Raw genomic sequence first — 15000 nt, forward strand, 5'->3', positions numbered from 1 at the left:
AGGATGTTGAACGAACCATCCATGTTTGCAAAGGTGAATTATCCAAACCTTTAAAAATTCCTTTAGGACATGGCTATGATGCTCCCCCACTTCTTCTGCTTGTGATCAGAGATACACATATCGTCAGCCACTAAGGGAGAGGGTCAACTGGTTAAGGTCAAACAACTGACAAGCAAATCTGTGGTATTGAGCAGAATATTTACTGTAGCCCATCTTTTATACCAAGACAAAACAACATACATGGTAGCACTTCCAATCAGTTAAGATCAAAAGCCATGAGAGCCACTACCTGAAAATCCAGATGGGTCTCATTAATTTTTGTAAATTTAGAACATTTTTATTTCAGGAATTTGTTTTCAGAACTCGGTTGTAGATTGGCATTTGTGGATCTCCTGTAATTTCAATTGTTCCATTTCTACTATATACAATTGTGCAACCAGAAGATAGAGAACCGGACAACCGTCAATGACAGTGTGAACCATGAATAGATTTACAGCAAAGCGAATCAGAATTTCAGGTTCTGCAAGTCATCAAATTTGGTTAGAATAATCCCAAGCCATACTTGTAAGTTACCTTTTATTGTAGTTTGTGGTCGTTTATTTCAATATCAGGGAATCTATTTACTCTCCTACTGAGATTAAGAAAGTGACTAGTTTCTTGATAATGCATGTCTTTGGAAAATCGTTTTATTCCTGAAGCTGAAAACTGCTTGAGTAAGATCAGAAACAATTTTGTCCTTTCCCTGGAGAGCAAAGTCGAGAGCTCATAGATCATATATTATATCAGTAAGGAACATCAGACCTTCCGTCTATTCATTATATTTCATGGGAGAATAGACTCTTTTCTTTCAGAAAAATAGATCCTCATACGTATTCAAAGCATTGGCGGCTGGCTTTCAATTTACAATGCAGTAGAATATTACCTAACCTTTTATTAGTCAAGCACTCCTTTAGTCACCATAATAATCACATCACGCTGTTAACCACAAACATGGCTTACACAAAATAAAGAAACAATAACATTAACGGCACTTTTGCTGTTGGTCATTTTTCACTAATTTCCTAATGCTTGATCTAGAATTTGTGATTGCCAATCATGAGGCTATATTACATTCCGTTTCCGGTTTCATTTTTACAGGAAATAGTCGCAAATGCAACTTAATGGAGGTAAGTTGTGGAAAAACGATACATTGTTTCTAATGCTGTTAATACAAGTGAGGGCAAGTAATTTGTTGTTCTAACTAAAATTCTATAAAGAAAAGAGATCAAAAAATAATTATTACTTACTTCCTTTGTAGTTTTAGCAACTTCCCTTTAAGGTTTTCAGTATAATCCATCTTTTACAAGACTGACTGCCGGATTTAATCAACAGATTACTTCAATATGTACTTCTTTAACATATTTCGAATCTCCGACAGATGAATGAAGAAAATGAAGAATTTTCTTTTTCACTTCGGTGCTTCCAAAGTGATACCGTTCTTTTAAATATCTCAGCCCTATCAAGACATTGCATCTAGGCCATGGGATAGTAGGGGGTCATGGTCCCCCCCCCATTCTTGTGATTTACTTTAATGGGTATTTTCATGTAGCCCTGGATCTAACGAGTCAGAAAATAATTGATGTTGCCAGCAAAACACTGGGATGGAAGATACCCCCGCCCCATGGACTTTTTGTCCACACTCACTTTTACAGCTGGAGGTAGGAAATTAGGGGTATGGAAAAATCAAACAGCTCTAACTTTGCAGCCCTTTACCAAAATATTTCAAATGACTACTTAAAATGATTGCCTGGTTAAGATCTACAAGTTCATGCAAATGATAAGTAAATTTGTTCTGTAAAAAGGTCACCAGAGGTAAAAAGGTCACGAACTTTGACCTTTACCAATAATATCTCGCATTCACAAGCTTTACTTAACACCCAGACCATATAATGCTTTTTTTTATTGAAAATTAATCAAAGAAGAAGGTTTACATGTGCTTTTTAATAACAAATGTAAAAAAAAAATTAAAGAAATAGTGTTTAGCCCGTGGAATGTGAGATATTTCTGTACTTTTACTTACTCTTTTCTGCGTATTACTGAATGTGTCGAAGAGAAGTAAGGTAAAATCTAGCAATTTGTACTTTGGAATATTTCCTTGAATCATTGCAAATGACCACAAAAGATGATATTTGAGTTGATCTATAAAAATGAAACATTAAAATTATGCAAACATTTTCATCAAACATGATTCCAGCTTCCATTGTCCACCCATGTTCTTCGTCTGGCACTGAAGGCTTTGCAATGTTCGCGAGCTTCTATATCCTTGTCTGAAAGATGCTACGCCGAACATATTATTCGAGGGCGTTTCTACATTGGGGCAGTGAGGCGAGATCGAATTGCTTAGATTTTATGAAATCTTTCTTCTCACAGCACTTCGCTCCCGAGGTTGTGAAATGTAATGTATTCACCTTTTTCGTCCTTTTGTTACAATACGGCACGCATGTGAACCTCTCCAGTTTATTCATCACCTCCTCGTCGACTTCACAAGACTCCCCTAACTTGGAGAACGCTTTCTGAATTGATTCAACGACTTTCAGTCCCTTCACTTTTCCCTTCCCTTTGAAGGCACTGGTACTATCGCACCTGATAAAGGCATGATGACCCAGCAATGCAGAAGATAGAAAAGGCGTGGAAGACATAGCCAGCTTGGTCACATCGATACAGTGTTGTGTGCTGCCCTTTCTAATTTCAAATAGAATTTGAAGTTCTTCCAGCAGTCTAGCATGGTGAAGTAAGACGAATGATATGTCTGAATGGTGACTCTTCATCGAACGGATTCGCACCCCCGTTCTTTGGCAAACATGCAATACAGGATCACACGAGTGTCAGTTTCTTCTTTATGAAGATTTGAGAGAGTGTATTTCATAACAGAATATATTATGTCCATCCGGTGTCAACTGGGAAGCTTTTCTTTCACATATTCACATATCAGTACGATCTCATGTCCGGTGAGAATGTGAGCAGACACCTCACTCATCCAAGTTGAGAGCAAAAGCTGAATGAACTGTGTCTTGTTCTCATCATCTGTAAGAAAGATTTTCCAGTCTTCCGGATGCTTTGTTTTCTCACCACCCAGGCTGAGTTTGTCTCCACCACTAGAACTGCAATACCAGAACGGAGATCAATCAACTCTCGTAAAACATCAGTGCACATAGATCAAGTATGCTTTATTCCAGTTCATTATTACATGGTAAAACATCCTCGTAAACATCAATAACTTTAGTAGTGGTAAGAGATGCTTCACAAAACAGATATTGTTCTTTCATGGTATCATCGTGCTCATATCGGGAACACACGACCAACTGGTTCAGGCATCAAATGTTAGGTGATACAAGCACTGAAATGCTGATGAGACATTGGGTTATTTCTTTTTGCTTACCCCTTGGATAAAGGCTTCGGTCCATTTTGGCAACTGGTCATACCATGCCATTATGTGAGACAGAGGACTCATTTGGATTTGTTGCTACTTCTTTGATCAAGGAAAAGTTATAACATTTTAGGGCAACACACTTTGACAAAATTTTCTGATGCACATTGAAAGAGATTTTCCTTGATACAATTATACGCCACTTCGAAAAGGGTTTGCCAAATAGATTTTGATGGTTGACAGAAGCCAAAGGTGAGGAAGAGTTATTGTATGATCTTAGTGGGCACATTTGATTTGGAGTCTTTCTGTCGGTAATTCTCATCAGTGTATTTCATTCTTAAATGCTCCTGTAGTCGTTCAGGTTTTCGATTCGCTTTGAACGTGTAGCGTGTAGCCATTTTCAAATAGTAGCGCCAATTTGTGGTAGCTGGCAATATAACGTAATGTAGTATTGCCGAAGAAATATGATTGTCGTTTTCCCATTGGTTAATATAACCACTCATATAGGAATTCTAAAAATTACTTAAAGAATATTTTTATGTGATTTCGATTCTTTAAAGTCAAGTTGAGCAGTTATAAAAACCTTGGATTTTGGGAAATCTTTAGTGTTTGTGTGATGTAACTAAACTCCACGACACTCATCCTTTGAGACATTGGTTATTTTTTTATGCCATGGCTATGAAAAATCCAACACGACTTGTTTGAATTGTTGAGATCTATAATAGTTAGAATGAGGAATTAGTTAGCTAAAATATTAAGTCGTGATTCTCTACGACAAAATTACTTTACTTCAAATTGTATTATTAATGAAATGTATTTCTGTAATTATGAAACTGTATTTTTTATAGCGGTTAAAAGAACACGAAATTATTCATATTCAACATACATGTACGTTTAATGTCCATTAGCGTTCCATAAAATATATTTCTCGCTATGGCGTTTATGTAGCTGGAGTCAGGATTTACGTATAATGGTAACACTTATAAGCAAGTTATAAGTGACGGTTTTATCATTATACATCCCTACTTAAAAAGCTAAATATATTTATCTACTTCCAAATAGGAAACATAATAAAGTAGCGTTACACTAACAGTAAACAAACCAACCAGAAAACATCTGCTATATAAGAAAAACAGGTAAACCGCTATACACTTTATAGAATTACAAAACATACATTGCGGACCACCAAGATTGCCTTGTCAGACGTAAAGCTATACTCATCATATCTGTTAATTCTATTTTCTGATCTTGATAGCTTTCATCGAACATTAACAGTTTCTCACTAATAGCGATTTGAGACATAGTTGCAATCAAACCAAATATAACTGTTTATATTACTCCTAGCCTTTGTAAAGACGGGAAAATTGGTACCTCTTTGTTAAGGATTTTGGTTATCTTCTGCTTTTGACAATATCGTATTTTTCAAAGATATTTTTCATTACTGAGTTTTACTTTAAATAATGGAATGTTTTGATAGATAATTCTGTATGCTTTTTTACTGTTTCCAGATTTTTCTGTTGTGATACAAGGCTAGCGCATATAGTGTATTTCAATTGTCTTTGTACTTCATAATTCTTTGGCGCGTTCTATTCTGTTATTAATTAATTTGTCGGTTATTGTCTTTCAAGTAGAATTGGTCTTAATTTTAAGATGATTTTTTTCGAGTTGTAAAATGAGAAACAATTGAGCATATTTTTTCTTTCCAGATTAAACTGGATATTTACTTTGCTACATTTTAGATGGCAAGATGTAAACAACATGTATGGTTTAGAGTTTGTCGAGTTGTAGTATATGTCAGTTTCAATTTCCTGTATACCTGTATACTTTTGATTATTAACACACCCAGGAAATGTAGTTGATTTAGACTGTATGCTATTCTCAACTGTATATCGTTGTTTATGTTATTAATTAGGGTTTCAAAATCGTTAAGTTGTTCAAGATTGTGGTTCTACAGAATGAGGCAGCCAATCAAGTAACGTTTCCAATTTTCTAAAACATGTCTGAGGAAGTTGATGCGGTACATTATTTAGGTTCTTCATATATAATGAACTGCTATATAATGAACTGATTGTCCAAAGTTGGGGAAAACTTCGTTCTCGTCACGGTTCCCATTTACTTGTAAATACTTCCATTTAGTCCGGAAAAGTATTTTGTTGGATGAATTTCATTTTTTGCATTTTTAAAATATTTTCCTCCATGTTGGGACCACATGTTTAAAAAGACTCGTAAACATCATTAAAGACATCTTAGTAATTTACAATTTTAATTATAATTTTGGCAGTCTAATTTCATGTTACTGCAATGCAAATTCACAGTTTCTAAGATTTTCCCGTAGTTCATTACTGAATCAAAGATGCTAAATGCAATTAACATAATCATCATTTGGAAAACATTTGCAATTTGCGATTACTGAAGCTAATACAAATGAGTAGAATAGTTTGAAAACTACACATATATTTCATACAGGGATTTCATAATATTCATGTACATTTTTGCTAAAGAGTGTATATAATGCATCGCGGCTGTCAAATAGCAGGGGTATATTGTATATAGTTTTATATTAAGCACATTTGCTGATCCCTGATACGCAAAAATGCATACATATATACATACATGCATATCCAGTTCATTAAATGTTTGCGTAACTTTATATATATTGTCTAAATAATCACAGTAGTGAATACTACAAGAAACGTCTCTATGTAGTGGAAGATCTAGCTTGTGTACATCATAGACAATTCGTTGCAAATGAAAGACGCCTTCGAGGATGTGCCAAACAAATGTAGATTATCAAAGAAAGAACATATAATCAAAGCTCTTATTCTTCTGCCGCAATCCATAGAGATTTAGCGCAAGTGAAAGACTGCTTCAAACAACCGATGTTCTTATGATACTTTTTCGTAAAACTAACGACTATAAAAGACGAAATATAAAATAGAAGCAAATGAAAGAAAATCATGGATGCCATGAGAAAGATCTGCGACAAAATCTTTGTGAAAAATCATCTGCATGTTTTGTCACTCAGATAACAGTCAAGGATAACAGTTCGAAGCGGGAACTCGGGCAAGGTACGAAGGCAAGTAGCAGAAAGTTTCCAAGATCCAGTGTTGGTGATTGGATTACATAATGCCTGTATAATAGGTCTCGGGTGTTTTCATCAGTTAAACTGGACACAAAGTGTTCAATACCCGCAGGGATCAGAGCATTAGTGAACAGTAGTAAACCTGCCCTTGTAATTGTCATGTTTGATCGAATTCATCAATTTGGCTGACATAAAAACTCAAAACGTGGCATACCTCACCCTGAATGTCATGCATCTCAAAGCTTAGAAGTAGCGAGTAGACACGGCAACACATTAAGGCTAAAACAATGGCTGAAAGATAAGATTCTCTAATACTACTCAATTGGAATTGTCGCGAATCAGAGGACAGAAAACCCTTCTTTCATTCTCTGAATCTTGTGAGGTGGGTACTGTCACCACGTCTCTGATATAAGGCTATGTGAGATAATAGACAATACATAGATAATATGAGATACAAGCGGGGTCAAGAAGGAGTATGATGTTTTCAATGACCTCAAGGGAATAGCGTTGATGCAGAAGATAATCAGTTTTACATCTTCATGACGTATGTATACTTCCTCAAGGGAGCGTACCACAGAATTAAAATGGTGACAAGAATTACCAGAAACTGTATACTGATTTCTCATCAATCGAAACTCCAGTCAAGAAGCAGAAAAACGGCATATTCTTCACAGGAATCAAAAACCAAATTATCGATGTCCGTGATTAATCGGTGGATCTGAATGAAGCACAAATACTTAATTGTTGATTTACGGTTTTAGCTGGAAGAATGTAGTAAAAAACTACGAGCCTACTCTGATTTCGTGGTATTGTTTTCCTCAGGTTCGAATCTTCCTTTTAAGTTAAGCTCAAAACAATAATGAACTCCAGTAGAATGCACAACATCCTGTATCTGAGGTGAAGCAGAAACACATTCACTACCTCATCAGAGTCCAAACATTATTATTAGCATGAGAATGATGCTGCTCCAACAGACGGGGAAGAAAGCTTGGACAATCGGCACATTACAGAACTTGGCCAATATTTCATTGAGTGACTCAGTGACCAGACAAATATATCATTTGATACCATAGTGCGTACGACACTGACATTGGACAAAGCAATAGGACTTTTGTTGTTTCGTGAATATCCGAAAGCCGATTGAATTGAATACACTTCACAAGAGGTACTTAAGGATAAGGCAACCCCCCCCCCCAAATTTACTCATTAATCTAGTATCAGGCTTCACAAGAAGCAGTGGCTACTTGCAGTTTAAAGATAACGGCCATGGAGAAGTTCATACATCGATGATCTCCTCAACAGCACTAGCATCAGAAGTGCTATTCTGAAGCAGGGAAGATGTTTTTCAGCCCAGACAACAATGTCTTGGTTCTGGCTTTTGCACCCTATGATATGTTTTGCAAAAAAAATTATAAAATCTGCCATATCAGGTACTTCAGAACTTGAAGTAAATTGGAGTTGATTGGAGTATATAAGACAAGTCATCAGTTTTACCAAAATTCTACGCATTTGCTGGAGGTGACAGTGTTCTAAGACTGCCAAAAGACAAAATTCTTTCGGTTTCTACAGCACATTATTGACAGGGCCACATCGTCTCCCACAGCTGATGCATTTGATGAGTGTATTGAACATAGGTGCGTAGAGAGATTGCTTAGTGCTAACTCATCTTTATCTGGCAAAGACTGTTCGTCCTAACCAAAACGTCACTTATCAGAACGATCGTGGTGAAATGCTATCCACTACACGAACATTACAATTTCACCACAGGGCCATTGCAGAGTTCGTCATAACCCAGTAAAAGGCAGCTACAAACCCAGTCATTACACAGACATACAACTAATATGTAATATTGAAATTGTCGATTAGAATTGGCACGAAGGCCTGTAAAATATATTTATGTGCAGCAGAGATCTAGGAAGCACTGCGTATGGAATCTTTAGGTCAGTTTGATAACTAATAAAACAGCATTTTCTTTATATATAAATTCAAGTGATTTACAGCATATATTATGTAATAGAGTTATATAAAGACACTGGTTTTCTATTATTCTTGTTAGTTGCATTTCTTTATCCTATTTTGAGGCGTTTATTAGATTTCTTGTTCCGAAAACTCAGGCTTAACGTACTTAATTAAGTTTATATGTAACCTAGGAACGCGATAATGCAAAATATACCTTTTATGAGGAGTATTACGAAAATATATAATGGCGGCCATAGAATTGTCTTTGAATTTATCAACATTGATTTATGAATTTTCCATGCTTTTATGATTCGAAAATTCTACAACTTAGTTAACCTCCAAATATTTTGAACGAAGTTGTATTCGTTAACGTAGTGAAGCTGGTTACATGACTGGTGGATATTTTATTACCACGTAAGTAGATCTTGTTTTTAAGTGGTTCTTCATTTTAGATAATTAATAGCTTTAAGCTTGATATTTCCCATTCTTACCGAGTATTTTCACTAATTCGTTTGCATAATAAAGTAATTTTCAGTATAAATGCAAAAAATGATGTGTTCACTTATTTAACATTGTGCTCAGTTTTGCAAGTTTTTATTGACTTTAGCTCCAACCCTCGAGCGAGCCATTTTCTTTCCTTCATAAACGGTTAGTTGGTACATATTCGACTTTTTCGTGGTTTTTCCGTACAGTATCTTCAATTTGTGGTGTATATAATTCATTAATATACGACTTAATGAAAGATATTTTTAATTTCTCTTCGCTTAGCCAAATTATAGTTCTAAACACAATATTTTATATTCTTATTGAGCTCCCAAACTAATTCCTTTGTGTAATAAAATGCTCCATACTATAATCCCGGAATATATTTCCTATGATATGCATGCATGCATGTATGTATGTATGTATGTATGTATGTATGTATGTATGTATGTATGTATATATGTATGCATGCATGCATGTATATATGTATGTTTGTTTGCATGTATGTATGTATGCATCTATGTATGTATGTATGCATATATGTATGTATGTATGTATGTATGCATGCATGCATGCATGCATGTATGTATGTATGTATGCATGCATGCATGTATGTATGTATGTATGCATGCATGTATGTATGTATGTATGCATGCATGCATGTATGTATGTATGTATGTATGTATGCATGCATGCATGTATGTATGTATGTATGTATGTATGCATGTATGTATGTATGCATGTATGTATGCATGTATCTATGTATGCATGCATGCATGCATGTATGTATGTATGCATGCATGCATGTATATGTATGTATGAATGCATGTATGTATGCATGCATGTATGTATGCCTGTATGTATGTATGTATGCATGCATGTATGTATGTATGTATGTATGTATGTATATATATATATATATATATATATATATATATATATATATATATTATATATATATATATATATATATATATGTAACCCAGGCGGCCCGGGTTCGATTCCCGGCATGGAAACGTATCATGCTCAAGTTATGGTACAGTTTTTTACAGCGGTGGTGCCCCAGCATGGCTGTGGCCTTCGGGCTGAAACATTTTAAGGATTTAAGTTTAAGGATATATATATATATATACATTGAGAAAAAAGTTGTCAGAATTTTGGAAAAAAAAAACTTTTTATTTCTCCATTATTATTAGCTCTTTCGTTCGTTTCTCGAACAACCTGTCAGATAAAATTTTGTGAATGTACAAACAGCTTGTTCATTTATATAAAGCAAATGTTTTTTTTGAGTGTTTAGTTCAGAAGAAGAGAACATTGTTTATGTTTCCTCGGATCAGGTTCCATCTATCTCAATTGTCATGGAGCCCCACTAAAAAAGATAAATAAAATAATGTTATCTTCTTCTAAACAACATCCTCCCCCCCCCCCCCCCAAAGAAGTCTGTTTTATATAAATGAAAAAGCTGATTGTACATTCATAAAATTGTATTTGACAAGTTCCAGAAACGAACGAAAGAGCTAATAATAATGGAGAAATAAAATGTATTTTTCCAAAATTCTGACGACTTGTTTTCTCAATATTCAGTTTCTGTACATCACACCTAACACTCTACACACACACACACACACTCACGTATGCTAGATGTTGAACCCGACGTTACTCGTGTTTTCCGGGATTTTACCCGGTTAACGCTTTTGATATATTCCTACATACTGAACCGTCTGAAATCGCAGTCAAACTTTTGGGTGTACCTCGACTCATTGAGAGTGATGTTTGTTTATTTCTCTCCCCTTAATGCAAGCCTCTGTACAAAATTGATCAGCGTCTGTAATCTCAGCAAAATCCGCAGAAAAGTGTTAAGGTTATGTCATAAAATACAGGCTTGGTTCTGGCTTTTGACATGTTTTGCAAAAATAAAATTATGAAATCTACCATATCAGGTACTTCAGAACTTGAAGTAAATTGGAGTTTATTGGAGTTCACAATTTTACCAAAATTCTACACATTTGGTGGAGGTGACAGTGTTCTAAGATTGCCAAAAGACAAAAATCTTTCGGTTTCTACAGCACATTTTTGACAGGGCCACATTTGATGAGTGCATTGAACATAGGTGCGTACAGAGACTGCTTAGTGCTAACTCATCTTCATCTGGCAAAGACTGTTCGTCCTAACCAAAACGTCACTTATCAGAACGATCGTGACAAGAAGTGATCAAGATGGCATGAACCCAATGTATTATGTTACATGTTTTCTTCTGCGTGTCTCCGCTAAGATAGTCGGAGTTTAAAACTCGGAGTGTTCCGTCTTGAATGAGAATGTTTCAAATTTAAGCAGTTCAGTTTTACATAGGAATACGTGTATCCGCATGAGAGTGTGTAAGTATGCATATAGGTGTGTGTGTGTGTGTGTGTGTGTGTGTGTATGTATATACGAATGTGTGAATCCGCTTATATACATTTGTAAACATGCATATATATGTATGTATATATATATATATATATATATATATATATATATATATGTATATTCTTTTATTCTTTTACTTGTTTCAGTGATTTGATTGCAGCCATTTTGGAGCACCCCTTTGTTTATATGCAGGGGTTGGACAAAATAATTGTAACACCTTTAAAATTCAAATAAATTCATTTTAATATGGGGTAGGACCATATTGAAAGGTTGCAAGACGCAACGAAAATTTTAGGACAATAAAAATAAGAAAAACGTGGAAATTTTACCGGTGAGTGCGTTGCATAATAAGGCACAAAAAGAAAATTACTCTCCCCAGACACAATAGAATATTGACTCACCTAGTTCAAATCGGTAAAGTGAAAAAGTAGGATAAGTGCGTTCCACCAGAACTCAATGAAAATCAGAAACAGCAACGTGAGGAAGCCTGCATTATGGATCCAACAAACGTAAACGTTCAGCACAATGGCTGGACAAACACGAACCACCAAGACACAGTTCAAAAAGCAAAATTCATCAAAAGAAGCTGATGGTGTGTGTTTGGTGGTATGGCGCAGGTGTGATCCATTATGATTTCGTTAGACCTGGTTCATCAATCACAGCCGAATTATACTGCAGTCAACTGGACTAAGTGGTGCAGAAACTTACAAAAAAAAAAGCCTAGATGAGTCAGCAGAACCACTCCTATTTTATTGCAAGACAACACCAGACCACATATCGCAAAAATGACATTGGCGAAACTACAGGAGCTGGACTTGGAAGTTCTCTGTGATCCACCATACTCACCTGATCTTGCCCCCACTGACTACCACTTCTTTATAGGAAAGCTTAATTCCGACGATGCTGCAAAACAAGCCTTCCAAGATTTTATTGACTCTAGATTGCCAAGCTTTTACAGTTCCGGGATGGACAAGCTACCGCTGAAATGGCAAGAGTGAAATGACAATATGGGTGCACACTTTGATGAATAAAACTATTCCTTGTATTTATAAAACATTAGCAAACTTTTATTTCTTTCCTACAAATTTCATACATGGCAACCTACTATTTCTTCCGACTAGCTAACGATTCTGCTAGCCCGCGGCCCTCTTAATATTACTATTAATTAAACCTCTTTATATTAGAAGTCAATTAACGGTGTCAGCCTCTAGCAAAAGAATCGGCTAACTCGCTGTTTCAATGTTAATAAAATGTTATATCAATATATTTTATATCAGAAATCAGTATGATGACATGTTATTTCGGCAGTGATTTTAATCTAGATATTAAATCTATACTTCTAGAATTATCTAGCAGTTTCTCATACTTTATTTATAATGACATATTTCACGTTGAATATCCCATTATATCTATAACATGTAGAAGCTTGGCTCTAGGTTTCATGCTTATATGCATATGCTTAAATGTACACGCCCAAACACATGTATAAATATACTTGTTCCTGTCACATACACACAAATATATTTATATATATATATACATGTAAACACACACACACATACACACACACACACACACACACACACACATATATATATATATATATATTTATATATATTTATATACACACATATTTTTTTAATCAACAAATGTATATGCAGTGTGTACATGCGCGTATATGTGTGCAATTACAATACACATTCACACCATCACACATACAAACAAACATGCATACATACGTACATACATGCATACACACATATATACATATATACGCATATATATATGCGTATATATATATATATATATATATATATATGTATATATATTTTCTATTTTCTATTTTCTCTCCCTGTTTATTTCTGTGTTCCTTTCTGTCGAAGAGCGTAAAAGTCTTTCTCACTTCTCGACCGTTAATGTAACATACTCTTATTCCTCATTTGTCTTCTTGTAAATTCTCTCTCTCTCTCTCTCTCTCTCTCTCTCTCTCTCTCCATATATATAGTTTAACCATAAATTACCTTTACACTTTGAGAAATACAGAAAAAGGTGTAAGAAAGAATCCCTCAGTAGAGTTTATTGGAAAACAGGTAAGGTTTTAAGAGATATATTAAAACACTTCCAGCTGGGCGCTATTGGTTGCTCGCAGCGTATCTAGGCGATAAATTGTGGAAGTTGTACAGACAATTTATGGTCATCCTGTATAGAAATATGGAACGAGTGGGTTGAGAGCAAAATCAGCTTAGTACAGGTCGCACAGGTTACTGTTCAAATGCATGTGAACTTAAACTCTACTTTCTTCATACAAGACCAGCTCTTCGGTAGCGAAAGTTAGAGCAATACTTATCGAGCTGTTATGGAGGTAGTAAGATGCGTAAATACAGTTAGGGCTGAGACATATGGAGCACAACATATAGGAAAAATTATGTAATGTCTTATCTCGACAGCTGTTTCAAGATGGCCATAGCTTACGTAATAACCATATTCATCTAAATATAAATCCAAGCCTAACTGTCTATATACATATGTGTGTGTTTGCTTGCATTGTGTATATGCATGTACTTATACATAATTACATACATAGATACACACACACACACACACACACACACACACACACACACACACACACACACACACACATATATATATATATATGTATGTATGTGTATGAGTGTGTGTATGTTTGTGTGTGTATGTATAAGAAAAGCAGTCTGTAATTCACTTCATTGTTGCGCAGAACTTCATACAAGCGCGCAAGTATAATATGAATTTATGTTACCTTTGAAACAATATTGCGGACGAAGAAAATGATAGTGTAAGTTTTACGTCAGTAGATCCAGTTACAAAGTCAGATTTTATGGGATAAGATTCATGATATAATTGGATATGTTGTATATTGGAGATAGAATGTTGTAGAGAGAGGAAAATAGGATAGCTGCCTCCAAGGTAATTTATGTTGTGACACTGGCTGGAACCAGTCTACATTTTCAAATGAAAATCTCAATATTTTGCATTATCTCAAAGTGAAATAAACATCATGATGTGAATTCGATAAAATTAGTGTCATCCGGCTAGTTCAGAAATGATGTAGGTTGCTCCAGGATCTGGAACTTTTAGGTTAGATGATGTACCGTGGCTCATAAAAACCAAGAGGGTTCATATAGTTTAAAATATTACAGCTGATAAAGGACGGCCTATGTTATTGTCAGAAATGCTAAGGCATGATCGTTAAATTGCCTGAAAAATTATGATAGAAACATAGAAGATTTGACTACATGAAGGCGGTGGTGATTTCGTTGCTCTATATAGGACATCTATGGAGGAGTAGGATTACTTAGGTCGATTTGCAGATGGATTTCGACAATTACAGAGAGATGATGTCTGTGAAGAGATTTGTTGGCATGGTAATATATCATTTGTCGACACGTTGTCCTTGCAGGAATAGCTGATCTTTATTTTGTGTAAGTTGAAGTGATTATTGTATTTGTGTGTGAGTGGAAAAATGATGACTTTTTTTAAACCGATAACCAAAGTGGGCTCGTTAGCCTGACAAAGAGCAAACCTGTTGTAGTTTACTTGCGTTAATAAACAATTTCTTTTGTTATATTCAGTTTAGAACGTTTTGAACGTTTTCTTTGTACTCTGTGTGTGTGTGTGTGTG

The sequence above is a fragment of the Octopus sinensis genome, linkage group LG9, assembly GCF_006345805.1.
Source record: "Octopus sinensis linkage group LG9, ASM634580v1, whole genome shotgun sequence".
NCBI lineage: Eukaryota > Metazoa > Mollusca > Cephalopoda > Octopoda > Octopodidae > Octopus > Octopus sinensis.